Source organism: Rattus norvegicus, chromosome 3 (genome assembly GCF_036323735.1).
Source record: "Rattus norvegicus strain BN/NHsdMcwi chromosome 3, GRCr8, whole genome shotgun sequence".
In the NCBI taxonomy this organism is placed as follows: domain Eukaryota; kingdom Metazoa; phylum Chordata; class Mammalia; order Rodentia; family Muridae; genus Rattus; species Rattus norvegicus.
In genome coordinates this window covers 125,982,545-126,006,015 of record NC_086021.1, presented here as the reverse complement: position 1 = coordinate 126,006,015, position 23,471 = coordinate 125,982,545, and positions in this window count along the sequence as shown.

Sequence of the window (23,471 nt, the reverse complement as noted above, 5' to 3'; positions counted from 1 at the left end):
ATTCCCAAAGCTTTCACCTAGTGTCACGCTCCCTTGTGGATTGCAGTCTATATGCATGTGAGGGCGGGCACAAGATAAGGCTAGAGACTGGGATTGGGTGGTGGATAGAGCAGGTGGGCTGAGAGTTTTAGAGATGGGACAGAGAGGGACAGAGGGGACAGGACAGAGAAGATGGAGGAAGAGGAAGAAACAGATCCTCGTGACTCTAAATAGGCACAGGTAGCTATGAATAGATTAGAATAGAATAGAAGGATTAAAAAAAAAAAAAGAAACCCAATTAAGGGGTTGGGGATTTAGCTCAGTGTTGGAGCGCTTGCCTAGGAAGCGCAAGGCCCTGGATTCAGGCCCCCAGCTCAAAAAAAAAAGGATTAGACAGAATAGAAGAAATAGATTAATATAGGACAATTTGTCCAATCAAGGTGGGCAGCTTGTATCAATATCAGTTGGCTCTGAGCACATTCTGTGGGCATTTGTGGGTTAAGAATTTACTGATATAAATCTGACTGATAAATTACAAGCCTCTGAGTTTTGATTTTACTGGGTTATGGGGATTTGTGACAGCTAGCCACAGGGGGCGGATGTCTGGAAGATACAGCAGTGGTTCAGAAGTAGGCAACTGGAAAGACATGGGTTTGCAGCTCCCAGTGGAGGAGGGGAAACCAAGTTACTAGAGAATAGCCAGGGATAGCATGGATTGACTTTTTTTTTTAATTTTTTAAAAAGATTTTTTTATTTTATTTATCGATGGTTGTGAGCCACCATGTGGTTTCTGGGAATTGAACTCAGGACCTCTGGAAGAGCAGTCAGTGCTCTTAACCACTGAGCCATCTCTCCAGCCTGTAAATTGATTTTTAGTATTACACACACTTCCTCCAGCAAGGTTCCATTCCTTAAAGGATCCATAACTTCTACAAGCAGCACGGACAACTGGAGACTAGAGTTCATATACCTGAGCCTATGGGAGACATTCTCATTCAAACCACTATAACCTGAATCACTGCAAATCAGCAGAAAGGAGCTTTGTTTTCCTAACTTACCATCTTCCCACCCATGGGAAGGAGTTGTAGAAGCAATGGACATTCCAAAAGAGAGGTGGGAATGTTTGGTAACTCTTGTCCATGTTTTCAGCTGGGGAGCTGTGCAACCTACAGGCTAGCTCCTGCCAATGGTAAGATGTATGTAGATCCCATGCGGAACATAATTACTTATGACTACTATTGTGAGGAAAACTCCTGTAGGATGGCAAGCCTGTGGGCCAGAGTTTCTTCTGCAATTGTAAACAAAGAAATGGGTCAGAAGACCTCCTAACATTGAAATGCTCTGGACCAGTGTTGTCTCCTGACTGGAGTGTAGGAGACATGGGACAGGGCAAGTCGGGTTTTGCTGTACATTAAAAGCTCAGCACCTAGGTAGGAGCTCAGTAAATATCAGCATGTAGCCTTATTAGATCATGAAAATGTCATATGTTCACTCAACAAACATTTCTTGAATGTCTTGTGTCAGCTGCTAGGCCAGGCACCAGAGACATAAATTTGAAGACAGCGTAAGTCCTGTGATCAAGACAAACAACTGGTAACATGGCTAGAGTCAGGGACACTCATTGTGAGTGACTAAGAGGGGTCTTGACAAACAAAAGCGAGTCCTAAAGGAGCGAAAAGGGGTGCTCACTGGACATCTGAGGGCTGCTGGTGGTCATAATGGTGGGAGCATAGGAGAGGTGTAGGGTCCTGGCAGGAGTTACCCTGGTCCACAGCCCGGTGAGTGCAAGGTCAGAGGCCAGACCCAAACTGGCAGACCTGGTCCCTCTTTTAGGTTGGAGGATAAACCCAGCCTCTTTTGCTCAGGTATGGAGGTAGGGGTGTGTGTCTAGCTTCTGTCTGGTTGCTTCCTCTGAACTCTCTGGTGGCTCTACTATGGAGTCATATAATCCTCCCTCCTCACCAAAGGGCCTGATAATCCCTTAGTCTTGCCAGAAGCACAAAGAACACAGAATGGGCACTAACCCTCCTCCCCCAGGACATATTCCCTTCCTTACCCCAGACATAACTCTCTGATGTCAAGTTGTTCTCATGTGTTTGCTCTACTGAGAGCGCCAGGGCCAAGGAGAACTGGCCCAGCTGGTCTTACTGGTTGGAGGGCTGCTGGGTCTCCCTTGTTCCACAGCTGTTGCTGCTCACAGCAGGACACTGACTGAGGAAGGTCAGGCTCATGCCTGCCATCCTGCTATATCTCCTGCCCCTACCCCTGGGGCGGGGAGTTGAGGGGAGATGCAAAAAAGAGCACCATGATGTGTTAGCTTCTCTCCAGTGTCATACGCCAAAGCACCCCAACCTAGCTGAGTGTCCCAAAGGAGGGTATTTGTTAGAGGATATCTCTACTTTTTATAAAAGACAAGAAGCACACTGAGCTTTGACAGGATGTATTGCAAAGTGGGAGATAATTCCATACAACACCAGAATGTTCCATACAAAAATAACAGCATCAGGGCTGGAAAGAAGGCTCAGCGGTTAAGATCACTGGATGCTCTTCCAGACGACCCAGGTTCAATTCCCAGCACCACATCGTGGCTCACAACTGTGTGTAATTCCAGTTGCAGAATATCTGACACCATCGCACAGACATGCAAGCAAAACACCAATGGACATAAAAATAAAAATAAAATCATAAAATAGTACTAACCCTTACAAAATGTCAGCACCCCTCTGCCACATTCACACACTAAGAAACACTAAATGGAGGCCCACTTTTTTTTTTTCAAGGAAGAGTAATTTGAATAAACATTACAGCTTACTTAGTTATTGTTCTATTGCTTCCCAAACCTTATTGTGTAGATAAATCATCTGAGGACAGTTTTAAAACTCAAAATCTTGGTTCTGTAGGTCTCAGGTGTGGTCAGAATCCAGGAGTTCTGACTAGCTTTGGGGTGTCATATAGGCTGCTAGTATGAAGACCATACTTTGCTGAGCCAGGTTCTTTGGTACAATTGTGCTTGTATTTTCTTTTAGAGACATTTATATTTGGGAGACATTTTGTCTACACAGTACATTGAGACTGTGGTGCAACTGACTTTTAGTAACTAGAGCCGGAGACATTGATGAACATCTTATAAAGAATATGTCACTGCTCACAGTGTGGAGACAAGAGGTTTGTGAGTTTGAGGCTGTCCTTAGCTACATAGTTAGGTTTGGTCTCAAATTAATTAATGTCTTAGTTTACTGTTTAATTGCTTTGAAGAGACATCATGACCAGGACAACTCTTATAAAAGAAAGCATTTAAATGAGGGCTGGCTTATGCTTCAGAGGGCTAGAGGCCATGATCATGAGGTGAAGCACGGTAACAGGCAGGCAGACATGTGGCTGAGAACTTACATTCTGATCTGCAGGTAGAAGGCAGAGAGAGAGAGAGAGAGAGAGAGAGAGAGAGAGAGAGAGAGAGAGAGAGAGAGAGAGAGCCTGGCATTAGCTTTTGAAACCTCAAAGCCCACCCCTAGTAACCTACCTCCTCTAATTAGGCCACACCTGCTCCTATAAGGCCATACCTCCTAACTCTTCCTTAAGAATGCCACTAATTGGGGCCCAAACATTCTAATTATAGAAGCCTACAGGAGCTATTCTTATGCAAATCACCACAATTAAGTAATAAATAGAAATACAACAACAAGATGGCTTTTCTATGGGGAGTTAGGAACGAATACCCCAAAGTATGACACTTGACACACTGAGCACTCTGGATGAAAGGAAACTGGAAGGCCTTGGATTGAAGGCCTCACAAGCCTTCCCTTGTTTCTCCTCCTTCCAAGCACCGAGAGAGGTTTGGTTCTGAAGTTCTCTGGTCTACGTAAAACCCAGATATGCCAAACAGACACCATTACTTGTGATTACCTCCCCAAAATGTCCTCAATCAAAGAGGTTAGACTCATTCTGCAGGAAGGCTGAGAACTATGGGTTGTACCTAGACAGGCTTTGTCACAACCTTTGTTCTTATTCCCACTCAGTTTCTAATGGTTTCATTCACAATCCATTATCTGTCAGGGTCACAGTTGTGGCATATAATTGTTGTCAAACTACTGTCATCTTTGTTAGTTCAGGAAAGGTGGGAAGTGCCATGGACCCCACCCCCACCAAGTATCCAACTTCTCCTCCCAACCAATCGGATACTGCAGAGGTTGGGAGACCCCTGGTGAGATGAAAATTGTAAAAATGTAAAATATACTTAAGAGCAGTCTTGTTTCACAGCAAGATGGGAACTCCAGTCATGATTTGAACATGTGTCACGGTCTAAGGCTTGGGTTAGCTTTGAGCACCAGCAAGTCGGCCACTTAGCACTTGGAGGTACAAGCTCTTGGTCCTGGTGAATATAAACTGAGGCAGTAAGTATGTTTGGGTCAGTTTGTCATAGGATGATGAACTATCAGAGACCAGGCAAACTGTAAATAAAAGAGGTCTATTTTATCTCACTGTTCTAGAAACAGCATGGGGTGAAGCCTCATGGTGGAAAACAGAAAGGCAAAAGGACATGCATGCAAGAGAGAAAATGCAAGGGCAGCCTCATTTTCTAACCAGCCCATGCTCACAGCAACCAGTCTCCTGAAACTAAGAGCTTATTCACTACCTCAAGAATTAACTCAGTCCTGTACAGAAGGCACTGATTCTTTAAATGACCCAACTACCTCATACAGGGCTGTGAACTAAAGTTCATCCTGAAGAAGCCACATCTGAGATAAAGATTGTACAGTCTGTCTGATTAGAATTTAATGACTGTGAAGAGGTAGAGTGTTGTCATTCAAGAGCCAAATTATGTTGGGGCGTCTTTAGTCCCCTCCATAGCTATTTACCCCTGACCTCTTCTATCTGAGCTAGCATCTTTGTGACTATTAGATAAAACTTCTGGAATGTATCTACTTAGCAGATCACTAGTGCCCACCAGCCCTAAAACTAACAGTGCTGTAAGATAAAATATAAAATCTATGAGAGCCATCTTTTCTGAACCCGCTGTAGCTGAGTGTCTTAGTCACATCCTACTGCTGTGAAGAGATACCATGGCCACACAACTCTTATAAAAGAAAGCATTTAATTAGGTCTTGCTTACAGTTTCAGAGGTTTAGTCCAAGTTATCATGGCAGGGAGCATCGTGGCACACAGGTAGACGTGGCGCTAGAGAAGTGGCTGAGAGTTCTACATCCAGATCCACAGGCAGCAGGAAGAGGGCCTGGATTGGGCTTTTGAAACCTCAAAACTCAAGTGATATACTTCCTCCAACAAGGCCACACCTCCTAATCCTTCTCAAGTAGTGCCACTCTCTGATGATTAAGAGTTCAAATATGCTCTTTTGCTTTCTTGTTCTAGTTCTGTCCTTTCCCTCCTGCTCCACCTCCTCTCCTCGTTCCCTACCACCTCTGTCTCCAGTGCTCATGGCTGGCTCTATTCTCTCTCTCTCTCTCTCTCTCTGCCTTTCTGTCTCTACTACCCTCTTAACTCCCCTCCCCATGCCCTTATTAAACTCTATTCTCTACTATACTGTCAAAAAAAAAAAAGAGTTCAAATATATGAGCAAATATATGAGCCTATAGGGGTGATTCCTTTTCCCCCCCATGTAATATGACCACTATACTTTTCTTTGATTTTTTTCTTTTTTAGTTCACTTAACATCCTGATGACAGCCCCCTCCCTCCCCTCTTCACAGTCCCACCCTTACAAATCCCTCCCCCCATTACCTCCTCCTCTTCTCCTCAAAGAAGAGGAGCCACATTTAGGTACCACTCCACCTTGGGTCAGCTAGTCCCAACAGGACTAGATACATCATCTCCTACTGAGGCCCAACCAGGCAGTCCAGGTAGAGGGAAGGAGATCCAATGGCCAGGAACTGAGACCAAGATACCCTCTGCTCCACTTGTTAGGGGACCCACATGAAGACCAAGCTGCACATTTGCTATAAATGTGTAGGGGTCTAGGTCCAGCTTCTGCATGCTCTCTAGTTGGTGACCCAGGCTCTGTGAGCCCCCATGGCCTAGGTTAGTTGGTTCTGTAGGTCTTCTTGCAGTGTCCTTGACCCCTCTGACTTGCTCACTTCTCTTCCACAAGACTCCCTGGGTTCTGCCTGATGTTTAGCTGTGGGTCTCTGCCTCCATCTGCTGCTACATGAAGTCTCTCAGGAGGCAGTTATGCTAGGTTCTGCAAGCATAACAGAGTATCATTAATAGTGTCAGTCCTGCCTGGCTATGGGAGGAGAGGTGGCTACCTGAGTCTCTATATCCCCCTCTGGTAGGAATCTCAGCTAGGGTCACCCCCATAGACTTCCCACATCCTCCCCAGTCTCAAACCTCCAGTTAGTCACCAGAGATGCCCCTATGCCGATTTTTAGTCTCACTCCCAGTCTTCTCCCCCCACACCACACACATACCTGATTGCTGTCCCTGTTAACCTTCTCACCCCTTCTTCTACCCAGTTCCTACTCTCCATACACTTCTGATGACTATTTAGTTTCTCCTTCTGAGTGAGATTCCCACATCCTCCTTTGAGATCTCCTTTTTACCCAGTTTCTTTGGGTCTGTGGATTGTAGCACAATGTCCACTGTTAAATTATATATATATATATATATATATATATATATATATATATATATATATGTCTTTCTGACTCTGGGTTACTTTACTCAGGATTATCACATTCATCTATTTGCCTGCAAAATTCATGATGTCGTTGTTTTTACTGGTTGAATAGTATTCCATTGTGTGGATGTACCACATTTTCGTAATCCATTCTTCAGTTGAGGGACATCTAGGTTGTTTTCAGCTTCTGGCTATTACAAATAAAGCTGCTATGAACATACCATAGTCCCTGTGGTATAGTAGGACATCTTTGGGGTATATGCCCTGGAATGGTATAGTTGGGTCTTAAGGTAGAACTATTCCCAGTTTTCTGAGAGAGTGCCAAATTGATTTCCAAAGTGGTTGTACACGACTGCACTCTCACCAGCAATGGAGGAGTTTTCCCCTTGCTCCATGTGTTATCCTCACCAGCCTCTGCTATCACCTGATAGCAATGTGCAGATTCAATGCAATCCCTATAAAAAAAAATTCCAATACAATCGTTACAGATCCTAAAGAGAAACTCTCAACTTCATATGGAAAAACAAAAACCCAGGATAGCTAAAGCAATCTTGAACAATAAAAGAACTTCTAGAAGTATCACCATTCCTGACCTCAAGCTATATACTACAGAGCAATAGTAGTAAAACACTGCATGGCGTTGGTATAAGAACTGTCAGGTTGATCAAAGGAATTGAATTGAAGACGCTAGAATAACCCATACACCTATGGACACTTGATTTTGACAAAGAAGGCAAAATCACACAATGGAAAAATAGAAAGCATCTTCAACAAATGGCGCCGGTCTAACTGAATGTCTGCTATAAGGGGAAGTTCTGATACTGAGGTCTAGTTACCTAACTGGTTCTTGATTTGTCAATAAAGAAGGCTGGGCACCAATTGTTGGGTGGAAGGTACAGGTGGGACTTCCAGGTCCCAAGAGGAAAAGAAGATGCACAGAAAGAGGGGGTGGGGTGGGGCTTTTCTGCCATGCTTTGGAATGAGCGGGCAGCAATCGTGTAAGGTCTAGGGGCAGCTAGGGCCTGTGGCCTCCACTATGTGCAGATGCCCAAGGAAGTTGGGGGGGGGGGCTAGCTGATACAAGCCACTAAGTTTAGGGTGGAGGGAAAGACAGAGATAATAAATTGATAAGGGCACACCTTTCCAGGCAGGAGTTATCTTTGCATAGCAATTGTGCCTAGCAGATAGGTTCTAAAGTAATAGAGCTGTCTATGTGTCTTTATCCATGGATTCAAGGGTCTCCAGAGTGGAAGACCCCTCCCAGAGCAGGTAGAAAAAGAAGCCAGGTTAGGGCTGGTGGTGGCTGATCCTGTGTCTAAGCTGGGTGGAACAAAAGGGCGTCAGAAGGAGTCAGAACTTGGGTAAAAGGTGGTAGTATAATTTTTTAAAACTATATGAAGCAGTCTGCTTGTAGAAGACTGCAAATAGACCCATACTTATCACCCTGCACAAAACTCAAGTCCAAGTGGATCAAAGACCTCAACATAAAACTAGATACCCTAAATCTAATAGAAGAGAAAGTGGGGAATAGTCTTGAACTCATTGGTATAGGAGACAACTTTTTAAATAGAACACCAAAGGCTCAGGCTCTAAGATCGTCAATTGACAAACGGGACCTCATGAAACGGAAAAGCTTCTATAAGACAAAGGACACTGACAATAGGGCAAAACAACAGCCTACAGATTCGGAAAAGATCTTCAATAACCCTACATCTGACACAAGATATAAAAATATATAAAGAATTCAATAAATGTCCTGGGTTTTTTTGTTTTTCCATATGAAGTTGGACACCCACAATCCAAATAACCCAATTTTTAGAGAGTGGTGCAGAGCCAAGCAGAGAATTCTCAGCAGAGGAGTCTGGGATGGCTGAGACGCACTTACAGAATGTCCTAGTCATCAGGGAAATGCAAATCAAAATGATCTTGAAATCCATGTACACCCATCAGAATGGCTCAGATGGGGTAATTCCTATTCAAACTACACCGATCGACCCGATGCCCTTTCTGGATCACTAATTTATGACTGTAATGCTTCTGTATGATAATTAAAATTCACGTAACCTCTTGCACAGTAAGGCATGTTATTCGAGGTCACCCGAGTCCAGGTTCCCTACCATAGCTACTCATATTGCTTCAGATAATCTAATCCCTTAATCCCTTTTCAACAAGAACAATGTTCTTGGCATGCAGCCCTGCTTACCAATCTTGACGCAATGGCAGTCAAGTTTCAACATTTACTTTTGGAGAAGACATATATGCTTAGATTTTTTTCAAAACATACTTTATTTAGGGTTCTTAAACACTTCAATCTCCCTTCCAACTCACCATCCAGAGGTAGGGACAAAAATAAGATAAATAGGAAAAGGGTCTTGTGAATCTGTTTAGAAGGAGTCCCTTGGGGCAATTCCATTCTTTGTTATCAGGATACCAGTAGTCCAGTCCAATAGCAAACACCAATCATGAATCAACAGTGCAGCCTGATCCAGCAGAAACAGCAAGCCCTCCATCGACTCAGCATAAATCAGCAGAAACAGCCAGAATCAGCTGGAATACCTTGAGAAGTTCTCTCTAGGATGTGAAGACCAGTGAAGTCCAGCAAAGTGTTGCATGGTGTAGCAATGCAAGAGCCTCCTCTCACTGTTTGTGGGTTCCACTTACATTTTTTTCTAAACATCACATGCCCTCTCACAAGACAACTTCCAGAAAAATATCACATGACACAACTGGGTTGTTAAAAAAAACCAGGAAGCTCTACTTCAAAGACACATCATTGTTTTTAAGCTAAGAATTTATTTTATTTCTTATTTGTTTGTGTCAGGGACTGTGTGTACATGAGTACAGGTGCCCATGAGTCCAGAAGAGAGCACTGGATCCCCTGGAGCTGGAGTTACGGATGGTTTTGAGACTGACATGGGTGCTAGAAAGTGAGCTAGAGTCTTCTGCAAGAGCAGCATGTATTTTAACCTCCGAGCCATCTCTCCAGCTAGACACATTATATCAAACCATAGCAGGATGAGATATTGCATAAGCTTCATACCTACTCTTCGCCTCACCCAATTTAAGAAACGTTTGTTGTTATTTTGAGGAAGGTCTGAGTTCAGGCTGGTCTCAGACTTGATATAGCCTTGGCCTCCCCCCTCTCAATTGCCAGTGTTATAGGAGTGAGCTACCATGCTAGCAAGACATTTTTTTTTAAATCTATGTGGGTGTTAGACATGTTACAGGTGTTAAACAGGTGTGGCACATATCGGTAATTCTAGCCTTTGGGAGTCTGAGGTCAGAAGATCATAAATTTGAGACAGGACTGGGAGGAGATTCTATCTCAACACACACACACACACACACACACACACACACACACACACACACACGTATATAAAGAAAACGGGAAGAAAAGGAAAAGAAAATTGCTAGAGGGCAGCAGATGGGAGCAGGGTGGAGAAGAAGGGAGAGTGGAATGAAGGAGCCTGATTAGGAGGAGGGGGCCATGCTTTTAGTTCTAGCACTATGTGACCCTTCCTGACAGTTCCTTATGTATTGTAGAAGTAGGTAAGCATAAGAGAGGTGGCAACACCATCAATTGTGATGGGGCAATGACTTTGATGACACAAATATCTTCCTCCTCTTCTTTGTTTCTTTTGGTTGTTCATAGCGAGACTTTTCTGGAATGGAACTTACTTCTGTATCCCAGGTTGGCCTTGAACTTTCCTTGATTCTCCTACCTGCCTCAGGGGCTGGGATTGTAGGTGTATGTCACAATACCTGTTTTTGATGATGTTTTCATTGACACCCTTCTTTCTTTTCTTTTTCTTTCCTCCTCCTGCTCCTCCTCATCCTTCCCCTCCTCCTCCTCCTGCTCCTCATCCTCATCCTTTTTCTTTCAGGTAGACTCTCAAAGTAGGCCCTAGTTTGATTGTCTAGGACATCATCTTGTGAAAAGACCAATTTCAATGCAGTGAGACCAGATGTACATGGAGGAGGGAGAGGGAACTTATGGGACTGGAAGAAAGAGTTCACAAAGGAACCTTTAGATTGTGTTTTGATTCTGCCTCTATATGTGCCGGGTAATTCCCAGCATGGTGAGGCGCTGGACACTTAGCAGCTTTAGAGACAGATGGTTCCTCCCTCAAGCATGTCCCTAGTGGAAGTCATTTTTCTTTATCATCACCTGTTATCACCATCGCATGCACCAATATTCGCTATCATGTTGGGCACAGGTTACATCCCCAGCCCTAACAATGACATCATCACAGAGGATGACTGTCCATATGACATCCCCAATGTCAGCCCCAACCTCTCCTGTAGTGGCAGGATGGTTGTTTAGGATGTTCTAATTTGCCTTTTTGCTGGTGTGATAAAACACTGACCAAAAGCAACCTGAGATAGGGGAGTTTCTTCCCTCTCACAGATTACAGTCCTTCAATGAGAGAAGTCAGAGATAGGAACCTGGAGACAGAAAGTGAGGCAGAGGCCTTAGAGGAACTCTGTGACTAGACCCTACCTCATCGATCCTTAATCAAGAAAGTGTTTTGTTTTGGTTTTAAAAAAACAGCTAGCCAGGCAATGGTGGTTCGTAGCTCTTATCCCAGGACACCCAGGGCTACACAGAGAAACCCTGTCTTGAAAACCCAAATGAGAGAGAGAGAGAGAGAGAGAGAGAGAGAGAGAGAGAGAGAGAGAGAATGTTCCACAGAGAAGAGCATGGACTAGAGCCTGTCATTGTAGATCATTGTTTGATCATTCATCGAGCAGGAGATCATTGTTTGCCCATGTCAGCATGCCATTCTGTCCCCCAGTGTCTTAGTCCCCCTTGTCCCTGTGCTCTAGCTATAACCCCAACAAAAGTCTGCAGATGGAGGAAATAGAGGAAACACAGTGCCTGATGATCCTCTCACCCTTCCTCCTGTCTTGGACACAGTGGTGATGTCTGGAACGGGGCTGTATCATGTGACTATGAGGTGAAAACAGTCTGGAAGGCACAGCTATATGCTAAAGAGAAGCAGACAGGGAAAACAGAACATCCTGCCTGGCCGTCCCAGGGCTTCTCATTATGTAGGGGAAATGTTCTTTACTTACATCATCTATGCTGGGCTCTCCTAGTCTCTCCCTCCCTCCCTTCCTTCCTTTGGCCTCCATCCTACTGTGCATGTGTAGAAGTCAGAGGACACCCTCTGGTATTGGTCTTTGCCTTCTACTTTATTTAAAACAAGGTTTCTTTGTTGTCAGCTTGCTATGTATACAGGGTAGATGGCTTGTGAGCTCCAAGGATTCCTATCTCTGCCTCCACGTCTCCTTAGGAGTGTTTAGGAGTACAGACTCATGCTACCATTCCCAGCTTTATATAGATTCTGGGTATTCAAGCTTCACTTCTCATGGGCACGAGAGGCCAAGTTATCTCCCAGGCCACACGTCCATTTCTAAGGAAACATCTTCTTTGTCAGTCAAAGTCCTAGCAGGAAACCAGACACACATTCTAAATGAGATGAGCCAAGATGATTTACAAAGATAAGAGCAGAGAGGTGGGGAACAGAAATGAAAGACTGAGGGACCGCAGTGGCTGAAAGCAGTTGGCCCTAGTTCTGTGGTACAAGACATGACAGTCACCCAGAAACTCACTGAGGGGTACCATCAAGGGCAGAGCCTGGGAGGAGCAGGTCAAGATGAGCCCTCAACAGTCATGGTCTCCCCAGAGAGTACCTCCTCCAGTTTCTCTCTCTTTCAGCTCTCTGGTGTCTACCCAGGTCTTCCCACTGGCCAAGTGAGCTAGAAGTCAGGGGGCAGAAAGACCAGCTGATGCAGGGCTTCCAGGAAGAGACTGTTGGGGGAAGAGTGGAGGAGGAAACAGGTGGGGTAAGCATGGTGGAAGTGTGTGTGTGTGTGTGTGTGTGTGTGTGTGTGTGTGTGTGTGTGTGTGTGGTGTGATCCTGGGAAGAGGGGACCTCATGATCCAGTCCAGGGTTCTCCTGCTACCTCCCTGCAGCAGAATTGCCTGCTGAAAACAAATTTGCTTTGTACCAGGCCTGGTAGTCCTGGTGCCGGAAGTGTGTTTCTTGACTAACCTCACCAATGAATAAGTCTGAGTCACCAGGTGTCCCCTATCTGATTTGTTTGTAAGGAAGTTAGATGTGAGATAGTGCATACTGTTAGAATAACTACCGCTAACTCACATTCTCTGGAAGAATGGTGACCCTGTACTTGTCTCTTTCTTGTTTATCCTTGGGCTAGTAATTGTCCCAAACTATTCTTGGGACTAAATGGAGTGTAAGTCAAAGCTGGGCTTAAACTCACTATATAGCTGAGGATAGCCATGAACTCCCGACTCTCCTGCTCCATCTGCTGGTATTACAGGTGTGTGTCACCACACCTGGCAATAAGTCTTGCTCTGGGTAATAAATACACAAGGTGAGCCTGCCTTCAATGAGATGTCTGCTTCTCAGTTAAGTGACTGTCTGTGGTGGGCAGGACATGCCAGTTATGGCAGAGTTGCTCTGCAAATTCTTCAGTATTACGAGCCTTGAGGGGCTTGGGGACCAGCTGCCCTTTGGCCCTTTCATGGATTTTCTGCTGAGACTCTCACTCTGATATCATCATGTGAGGAGCAGTGAGAATACCTCAGAGGACTGGCACGGTCTGCATGCTTGGACCTCATGGGCATTTCAGGCTTGGAATGAAGTTTGCCGCCCCCTCCACCCCCCTTCAGCTTGAGGATCATTATGGGATGGTGGGCAGAGGTAGCACTACCCAGTCTCCATGGAAAGAAAAAGACGGGTCTTATTAGTCTATTTACTGTCGCCAATAACACTACACTACAAACCGGACAAGTTATACAGAGTCAAGGGGGGGACTGGAGATAAAGCTAAGTTTGTAAAATGCTGGAGCAGCCTGCACAACGCCCCGGGTTTCATCCCCAGCACCTCATAGAGCAGGTGTGGTGATGCATGCTTATGATTCCAGCACTTAGGAGACGGAGGCAGGAGGATTACAAATTCAGTGTCACCCTTGGCTATGCAGAGTTCGAGACCAGTATGGATAACATGAAACACTAACCCCAAAAACAAACAAACAAACAAACAAACAAATAAATGGAGGGGGAGGGTCAGAGAGAGGGGAAAGGGGGAAGAAGTGAGGAGGGAAGGAAGGAGGGAAGGAAGGAAGGAAGGAAGGAAGGAAGGAAGGAAGGAAGGAAGGAAAAAGATGTTTGAACTGGGTGTGCACAGATGACTCCTGAGGCAGTGGGTGGAGGATCATTTGAGCCTATGAGACCAACTAAGGCAATGCAGGTTTACTTTGGCTGTGATTCTAGTGAGGAGCCATACCTGGGATTCTCTCTCTCTCTCTCTCTCTCTCTCTCTCTCTCTCTTTCTTCACACACACACACACACACACACACACACACACACACACACACACACACACAAATAATTGTAATAAAAAGACCACTAGTTGTAGTAGGCATGTCAGTGCAGATCTGTCTCTAATCTCAGCCCTTAGGAATGAAAGCAGGATTAGGAATTCAAGGTCATACTCCTCTAAACTCCAGGCCAGCCTGAGTGACATAAGACTTTGTCTCAAACACCAGGAGGAGCAGCAGGAATAACGACAACAACAACACCAAGAGAGAGACACAGAGACAGACACATACAGGGAGTGTGATGTCTTTGGGCATCCCTTCCTCTTCCTGTAAACCACCAGGATCAGTTATCCCCAGGATTGGATAAACTTATCCTAACCACATCTTGGAGCGCTAGCTACATTCACCCTGTTAATGCCTCATAATGTGGATTAAATTTCAGCACATGATCATTGGAAGACACACTAAGAACACATCTACACCATAGCAGGATCCCATGGGAAGGGCAAGGCTTAAATGACTTAACCTTACTATGTTATCCTTCTGCCCTCAGCAAGCCCTCTCATGTGGATGCCAAGCTTTGGGAGGGGCCTACTAGACCCTGCTTCTGCTGGTCCTCGATCACTCACTTGGGGAGAAAGGGATCAGTATTCCTGGCTGACTTACACTGCTCTCGGCAGTCAAGTACGATGACCTTTCTTCCTCTGCCTCTAAAGGACTAAGTCACTAGGTTTATCTCTGTCCTTTGAGACTGGCTTCAAAACCAATCAGACAGCTGCCTTTACTCCCTATTCTCTGAGAGAAAGAAAGGACCTATCTCCTCTCTTGTCCCTGCTAGCTTTTCTTTCTTTCTTTTTGTAGATTTTATTTATCCTCATCATCGTCGTCGTCATTGTCATTGTCATTGTCATCATCATCATCATCACCACCACCACCACTACCACCACCACCACCACCACCACCACCACCATCATCATCATCATCATCATTATCAATTGTACCTCACACAGCCCATACAGGTATAGAACTTTCTGTGTAGCTGAGACTGGCCTTGAACTCTTTTTCCTTTCTTTTTCTTTTAAATATTTATTTATTATGTATACAACATTCTGCTTGCATTGATGTCTCCAGACCAGAAGAGGGTACTGGATCCCATTACAGATAGTTGTGAGCCACCATGTAGTTGCTGGGAATTGAATTCAGGACCTCTGGAAGAGCAGTCAGTGCTCTTAACCTCTGAGCCATCCATCTCCCTGGCCTGGCCTTGAACTCTTGACTATCTTGTCTATACTTCTCAACTGAAGGGGTATAGGTGTGTGCCACCATTCCTGGCTTAATAGTTGTATCTTAAGAGGGCCCTGTGAACCCCAAAGAAGGGGTTCTAGTTGTGGTACCTTTAGGACTTAGTGTGGGCTTTAGAAGCCAAGGGTCTTTGGGCCCCTTTTCAAACCACCCCAGTGTACAATCCTATGAAGAGAGAAAGCAACTGTAGCACTCAGTCTGGGTGGTCCTGATTTGAGCATTGTGGGGAATCCCGAGACCTTACCCACAGTTGGGCTCCACTCTCAGGATACAGATAACTCAAAGGCCACTTGAGAGTGGAATTTTGAGGTCATGAGAGCCCAGAGTTCCCTCTAAGTCAAAAAAGTCAGCTCAATCTGGCTGCTGGCACTTGTCCAGCCTCCTATGCTTCCATGGAAACTCCTGGGTTTCCATCACACATTTCTTGACTTCTGGGCAGAGCTGAGTGACAACCCAGTAGATACAGAGCACAGAAAACCAGAATTTAGAACCCACTGACTTTGTCCTGGAGCAGAGAACAGAGGACTCTCAGACTTGAAAGCAGGAGACTAGGATGGTGTACTCTAAAAGCAGGGATAATGGATCACGGCCGAGTTCTTCCACATTCCCAGGTCTGCCCTGCCTGCCCTTGTGGAGACTCCTTACCTGGTTGCACACTGAGAATATGTTTCTGAATGTCTGTCCTGCTGAGGGTGATCTGTCCTGCTGTGCAGATCCTTTGTGGCCCTTGTGGCTAGTGAGGACCCCTTCTTCCCAGGTAGTCCAAGGAGTGCCTGAGCCAGGTCTCCTAGAGGAGAAGTTGGGAAGGCAGAGAGATTTGGGGAGGATGAGTCTGCAATGCTTTGACTCTCACTTTAGGGGGGGTTCCTGAAATGTCACTGCCTACTGGTGGCCTACAGTTCTGTCATCTGCTTTGGACAGGTCAGCTTCTAATATTGAGGTTGATTGTAATCATAACTGAGTGGCCTAATTAACTCATAGTTCCTGCTTTCTTCCAAGTATATAGATGCAAATGCATGCCAAGAAGCGTACCATCTGTGGCTAGCCCAAGAGGTCTGATTTTTTTTTTAAAGATTTATTTACTTTATGTGAGTACACCGAAGCTGTCTTCAGACACACCAGAAGAGGGCATCAGATCCCATTACGGATGGTTGTGAGCCACCATGTGGTTGCTGGGAATTGAACTCAGGACCTCTGGAAGGGCAATCAGTGCTCTAAATCGCTGAGCCATCTCTCCAAACCATCTGATGTTACTTTTATTCTTGAATCCTAAGCTGAAAATGTGGGGTTTATGTGGTCATTCCAGAGGTCTAGAGGCATTGGAAGGATAGAGATATTTTCTATTAATTAACTAATTAAATCAATTGATTAACTTGGGAGGCAGGATCTCATGTATCCAAGGGTAACTTCAAACCCTCTATGTTGTCAATGTTGCTCTTAAATTTCTGAGTCTCCTCTCCTCCGTCACCACTCTAAGCCCTGTCTGCCATGCCATTTCCTTTCTAAAGGCTATTTCTCTCTCTCTCTCTCTCTCTCTCTCTCTCTCTCTCTCTCTCCCTCTCTCTCTCTTGTTTTTCGTTTTTCCTTCAGAAATTCAGCCCTGTAAAGTTGGAAGTGTAGGGCCGGAGAGTTCAGCGGTTAAGAGAACTGGCTGCTCTTCCAGAGGTCCAAAGGTCAATATCCAGGAACCACATGGTGGCTCACAACCACCTATAATGAGATCTGATTGATTCCCTCTTCTGGCTTGCAGGTGTGCATGCAGATAGAGCACCCATATACAATAAATGAATAAATAAATCTAAAAAAAAGTTGGAAGTGTGGCTCAGTAGTAGAGAACTTGCTTGGCATACACAATACCCACTAATATATATATATATATATATATATATATTTATTATACTTATACTATATAATGACTATAATATCTTATATGTAACTATTATCTATTGACTATAACTATTGTATATAACAGTTTATATATATATACACACACACACATATATATACATACACATAAAAGGAAGAAATACATATACATATATATGGAGGAAAGGGAGAAGTATGAACCTACATCTAAAGGTGAAACTGAAACCTATAATACAGCCCAGGTTTCACAAAAACAGGGACGTGTGTAGAGCCTGTGCAGCAGGCTCCCAGGGCTGTCACAGACACTTTTATAGTAGTAATTCTGGAATTCGGATTCTCTGATAAACAGAGATCATGGGAAGCTATTATTCTGAATTGAACTGTCGTGTTAGTAGGGTCACTACAACCCAGCAAAAAATGGAGTTAGTTATGCTAAGCACCACATTATCATAACAAAACTTTAAGGGACAACCAGGAAGATCCCAAAGCAGACCAACATTTACTGAGGAGTGGAGATTCCAGTCTGAGTCAGCTAGTAAGGAAGTTGTCCCTGCTTTAACCCTTACAAAACATTAGCCTGGAGTAGCCTTATGGTAATCTAACAGCTGCTCTATTTTTTTTTTTTTTTGCCTTCCTTGTTTCTATACTATGAAATTGTAATGTTATTATTGCTAGAGAGAGCTCTTTGTGTTTACAGAATTCATGAATCATAAGTAAAAGCCAACTGTATCTCTACGTTTGTTGTGACTTTGTCTTTTGACAAGAAAGAAGCTGTGGGTTCTATTTTAGTTCCTGGGAATGTAAATTGTAACTACGAGTGAATTAAAGCAGACATTTAATTCCTTTAGCTAAGGAATCATTGGAGAAGTAGTTGACATGTAAGTCTTAGCCTGCTTTAACTAGCGGCAGTTCTGAAAGGCACAGACCCTCACTTGTAAGGACACTAATGGCCCTAGGGGTCAGCTAGGGCTGTCTGACTGTGTTCCTGAAGCATGTTCCTCTTTTGGAGAAGGGAAGAGAAACTAACATTGTCATAAGCATCTTCACAGTTGGCATCATGAGAAAATCTACATTCATCGTCTCTTTGATCCCTACTAAGACAAAATGATAAAGAAACTAGGACTCAAAATCTAAGTAACCTGGACTGCAGCCACAGCTTAGGCTGTAGAGTGCTTGCCTGGCTTGCACGAAGCCCTGGGTTCGATTTCTAGAACTGCATAAACTGGGTATGGTGAGGCACCCCTGTAATCTCAAACTCAGGAAGTGGAGAGCGGAGGATCAGACGGTAAAGAGCATCGTTTAGAGCATCGTTTGTTACGTAGTGAGCTTGAGGCCAGCCCTGGAAGGTAAGACCCTGTCAAACAAAACACAAGAAGAACTTACAGGGTGCCAAGCATGGTTTCCATTTGGGTTGAGAATCCCAAATCCACTGTTCACTGACAAGTTCCTCTGCATTTCAACAAGCACATAGTCGTTCGCTCTAACGAAAGCAAGGGGTGAGGAGCAAATATTCAGGTCTCCACAGATCTTACCCAGTCGGCCCCATAAGACGGTGCATGGATACAAGGTAATCTGGCTTTCATTTTGCTTCCAGAAAACTATCCTAGGCTCTGGAAATACAGGATGTGCCAGGTTGGGTAGAGTGTGTGGCCTGTGTGGAAGTGTGTGTGACCCCATGCCTGTGCGTGTGCCTGTGCATGTGTCTGTGCGTGTGTGATGGTAAACACAGTCTGGTTTGAGGCTCATTCAGTGTGTGATTGAGGCTGGATAGCAGATCATCTGTCCTATTTCTGAAATAATCCATCTTCTCTTCCAGTGGGCATTTGCTACTGAGTGATTTAAAATGGCCTGTACTCTTGGAAGATAGAGAAAGAAATTGAAGCTGCCTCCTTTACAGAGTGTGTTCCAGGCTATCCTAAGCTATAGGATAATCTACCTCAGGTGGGGGTGGGCACTGGAGAGAGGTTTGCAGTTGGGATGGGGTTGGGGGTGTCAAAATGTGAGCATTTCAAGTGTTTCTTCTCTGGGTTGATTGGCCTTCCAAGAGATAAGAGCAGGCTGTGTGTCTCCAGGGACCCAGAAACTCTCCCCTAAGGTTGGGAAAAGCTGGTTTCCTTTCTGGGTCTCTGATGTCACAGGCTGAGTTTGGGAAGAGGATGGCAGGATGGAAAGGACACATTTTACGACCTTTTAGAAACCCTCAAAGCCAGGTGGTAGTGGTGGCACAGGCCTTTAATATCAGCAGTCAGAAGGCAGAGTTAGGTAGATCTCTATGAGTTTGAGGCCGGCCTGGTCTACAAAGTGAGTTCCAGGACAGTCAAGGACACATACACAAAAACAAACAAAAAAATCTGTATTAGATTTACCAGTTTTAAAATTCAAATATCCTGAGTTGGAGAGATGGCTCAGTGGTTAAGAGCTCTGACTGCTCTTCCAGAGGTCCTGAGTTCAATTCCCAGCAACCACATGGTGGCTCACAACCATCTGTAATGGGATCTGATGCCCTCTTCTGGTGTGTCTGAAGACAATGACAGGGTACTCACATCCCTGAAATAAATAAATAAATCTTTAAAAAAATTTGAATATCCTACTATTATAAACTCTTCCTAGGGGAATATCCTTTATATATATAAAATTTATTTTTATTTTATGCATTTATTTTTATTTTGTGCATTGGTATTTTGCCTGCATGCATGTTTATGTAGAGGTATTAGATCCCCTGAAATTGAGTTACAGACAGTTTTCAGCTGCCATGTGGGTGCTGGGAATTGAACCCAGATCCTCTGAAGAGCAGCCAATGATCTTAATTGCTGAGCTATCTCTCCAGCCCCAGAAGGTATATCCTTAGGCCTTAGATATGTATAATCTTGGAGCTTTAAGCAGTTATATGACTGGTCCCTGTCCCTCAGACGATAACCCCATTGGTCTCAATGGAGTGTGGATATCTCATTTTATAAAATTTTCCAGGTAATTCTTTTACCCTTTTTTGATTTGTACATTTATCTATGTGTATGCTCCAATGGTGGCCTATCATGGTATGTGTGTGGAAGTCAGAGGACAGCTTGTGGGAGTCACTTCTCTCCTAGTACGTGGGTTCAAAGGATCATACTCAGGTCATCAGGCTTGGTGGCAAGCCACCTAGCCAGCTCACTGGCTCTCTCCAGGCAATTCTAATCCCTGCTGAGAACCACATCTTATTACTAGATAATATGGTTTTAATGCTTATGACAACCCAGGTTGCTGAGTCTCACCCTCTATGTTTACCCCTGAGAGGTCTGGGCTGGAGTGGGGGAGGTGGCAGGGAGGGGGAAGTGGGGAGGTTGTTGCTTTTCTGATACTTCAGGTGTGCAGCTTAGGGTAGAGAACTTGCCTAACTGGATCTAGTTCAGGAGATTTATAGCACTCTAGTAAACAAACAAACAAACAAATAAGTACTACCACTTGTGTACTGGCTAGGTTTATGTTAGCTTGGCTCAAGTGAGAGTTATTTGAAAGGACGGAACTTCAATTGAGAAAAATGCCTCCACAAGATCCTGCATTTTCTTAATTAGTGATTGATGGGGCAGGGTCCTGCCCACTGTGAGTGGCAATCCCTGGGCTGGTGGTCCTGGGTTCAGAAAGAAAGCAGGCTGATCAAGTCATGAGGAGCAAGCCAGTAAGCAGCACCCCTCCATGGCCTCTGCATCAGCGCCTGCCTCCAGGTTCCTGCCCTGTTTGAATTCCTGTTCTGACTTCCTTCAAGATGAACAGGGACTTAGAAGTGTAAATGAATAAGCTCTGTCTTCCCTGCTTGCTTTGATCATGGTGTTTTATCATGGCAATAGCAACACTAACAAAGACAGCCTCCAAGCAAATGGTATAGATATTCCAGTATAAAGCATTTACATGCATAGTCTTATTTATTCTTACAATAGTTATATTCTATGCATGCATTTTAAGATAATATGGTTTTAATGCTCTACACTTCGTTTGCATCTGACTTCTGTAAAACAGGGCCAATGGTTTTGTTTGTGGGTTTCTTTTTCACTTATTTCGTGAATTTAAAATATTTTTATTGCATTTACTTATTTAAAAATATGTGAGTGGATGTGTTTGGGAGCAAGTGGCATGGTACATGTATGGAGGTCAGAGGACAACTTATGGGAGTTGGTTAATGGGTCCAGGGATCAAATTCAGCTTGTCAGTCTTGGCAGTAAGTTCCTTTACCTTCTCAGCCTTCTCGATGTGTGTGTGTGTGTGTGTGTGTGTGTGTGTGTGTGTGTGTGTGTAATTTTTATCACAATGAACCCATGGTAATAGTTACCGTTTGTTGAACATCTCTTATGTACAAAAGCACTCTGCAAAGATACTTTTTATTTATTTATTAGCTTATGACAGTTCGTTCTCCAACTGTATGCAAGGACCCCATCTGCTGGATGATATGACAACTTAGAAGCTAGTATATAAGAGGTGCAAAGCTGGGGCTGGGGATTTAGCTCAGTGGTAGAGCGCTTACCTAGGTAAGCGCAAGGCCCTGGGTTCGGTCCCCAGCTCCGAAAAAAAGAACCAAAAAAAAAAAAAAGAGGTGCAAAGCTGATCTGTCATGAATCTCCATGCATCAGACTCTATAGGCTGACCTTACCCTTTTATATTAGCTCTTTTGAAAAACAAACTTCCTTTTGGGGGACAGAGTCTCTATCACTGGAGCCTAGGATAGCCTAGGATTTTCTACGCAAAACTCGTGGGGATCATCCTGCCTCAGCCCCCAAAGTGGGAGGATTATAGGCCACCGAGTCTGATTTATACTGACTCCTGAAGCAACAGCATCATCTTAGGGTGCTGTCTGTGCCAAACCAATGAACTCTCCAAGGATCCCAGGGCCCCTGGAAACAGAAGAGGGACGGGATAGCCACCCAGTTGCCTCCTGCTGCTCCTTGGGACACACAGAGTGTGCTTAATAAAATACTGTGAAAGTTTCTTTTTAGAGAGGAAGTGATAATTATTTCAGTTAAGCCCATTGGGATTGTATGAAACTAGGAAGTGACCTTATTGCCAGAGGCAAAGTGAAACAAAGTTCTCAAAATAAAACACAAAAACACATGCCCATAATCCTAGCACCGCTAAGGCTGAGACTGGCCAACTCTAAGTTTGAGATCATCTTGGGCTACATAATGAGACCGTCCACCCCAAAATACCTAGTTTTTATTAGTATTTGTATTAATTCTTTGAGAATTTCATACACACACACACACACACACACACACACACACTGTCTTTTGATCATATCTACCCCCTACCTCCAACTTCCCCTGGACGCCGCCCCCCTCAATGTTCCCCTCTCCATCTCATATCCTCTTCTTCTTTTAAAAAGACAAACAACCAACCCACTGAGTCCAGTTAGTACTGCCTTGTGTACACGGGTTGTGGGGGAGAACTACCTGCCAGAACACGGGTACCCACCCATAGCCACACCCCCAAGGAAAAATGGCTCTCCTCCTAGCACCTATCAAATGCTAATGGCTCTTCAGCTAGCAGTAGAGCCACATGAACTGTCCCTCATCCATGCTGGGATTTTGGCTGGTCTGGTCTTGTGTGGGTAACCTCAGCTATGTGGGTTCATGAATGTGACAGTCCTGTCATGTCAGAAGACAGTCCTCTTCATCTTCTTGCTCTTCTGTTCTTTCTGCACCCTCTTCCTCAGTGTGCCCTGACCTTAAGGACTGACAACTGACAGTCACTCAGTCTCACACTTTGACCAGAAGTCACTAGATTAACAGAGAGGCCCACTGAAAAAACAGGCTTCCCTGACCACGGTTAAGAGTAATACAAATCGGGGTTGGGGATTTAGCTCAGTGGTAGAGCTCTTGACTAGCAAGCGCAAGGCCCTGGGTTCAGTCCCCAGCTCCGAAAAAAAGAAAAGAAAAAAAAAAGAGTAATACAAATCTAGCAACTTAAATATTTAGAAAGAAATTTGACAACATAACCATTTAACTAAACAATAGTAGGTTCCCCTAGGGCCTGTAACTTCTTCAGACATGGGCTTTTGACACGTTTTACAGTATCACACATGAATTCCCTCCTGTGGAACAAGACTCAGAGCTGATTAGATAGCAGCGGATTGGCCCCACAACTCTCCTGCCGCTATTGTATCCGTGGCTTGTGAATGAAGGTTCCAAGAGAGAAGCTGCACCTTAGACTAAATCTTCTACAAGGACGAGTAACTGGTTAAAAATTGAATGACTGTGGAGAGGCTGGAACTTACAGGCCCAGAGTCTAATGACAATGACCATGGGTTATCTTTGGCCCCCTAAACATCCATTCCTTGTCTACTTTTGTGTCTAACCTAGCATCATTTGACTAA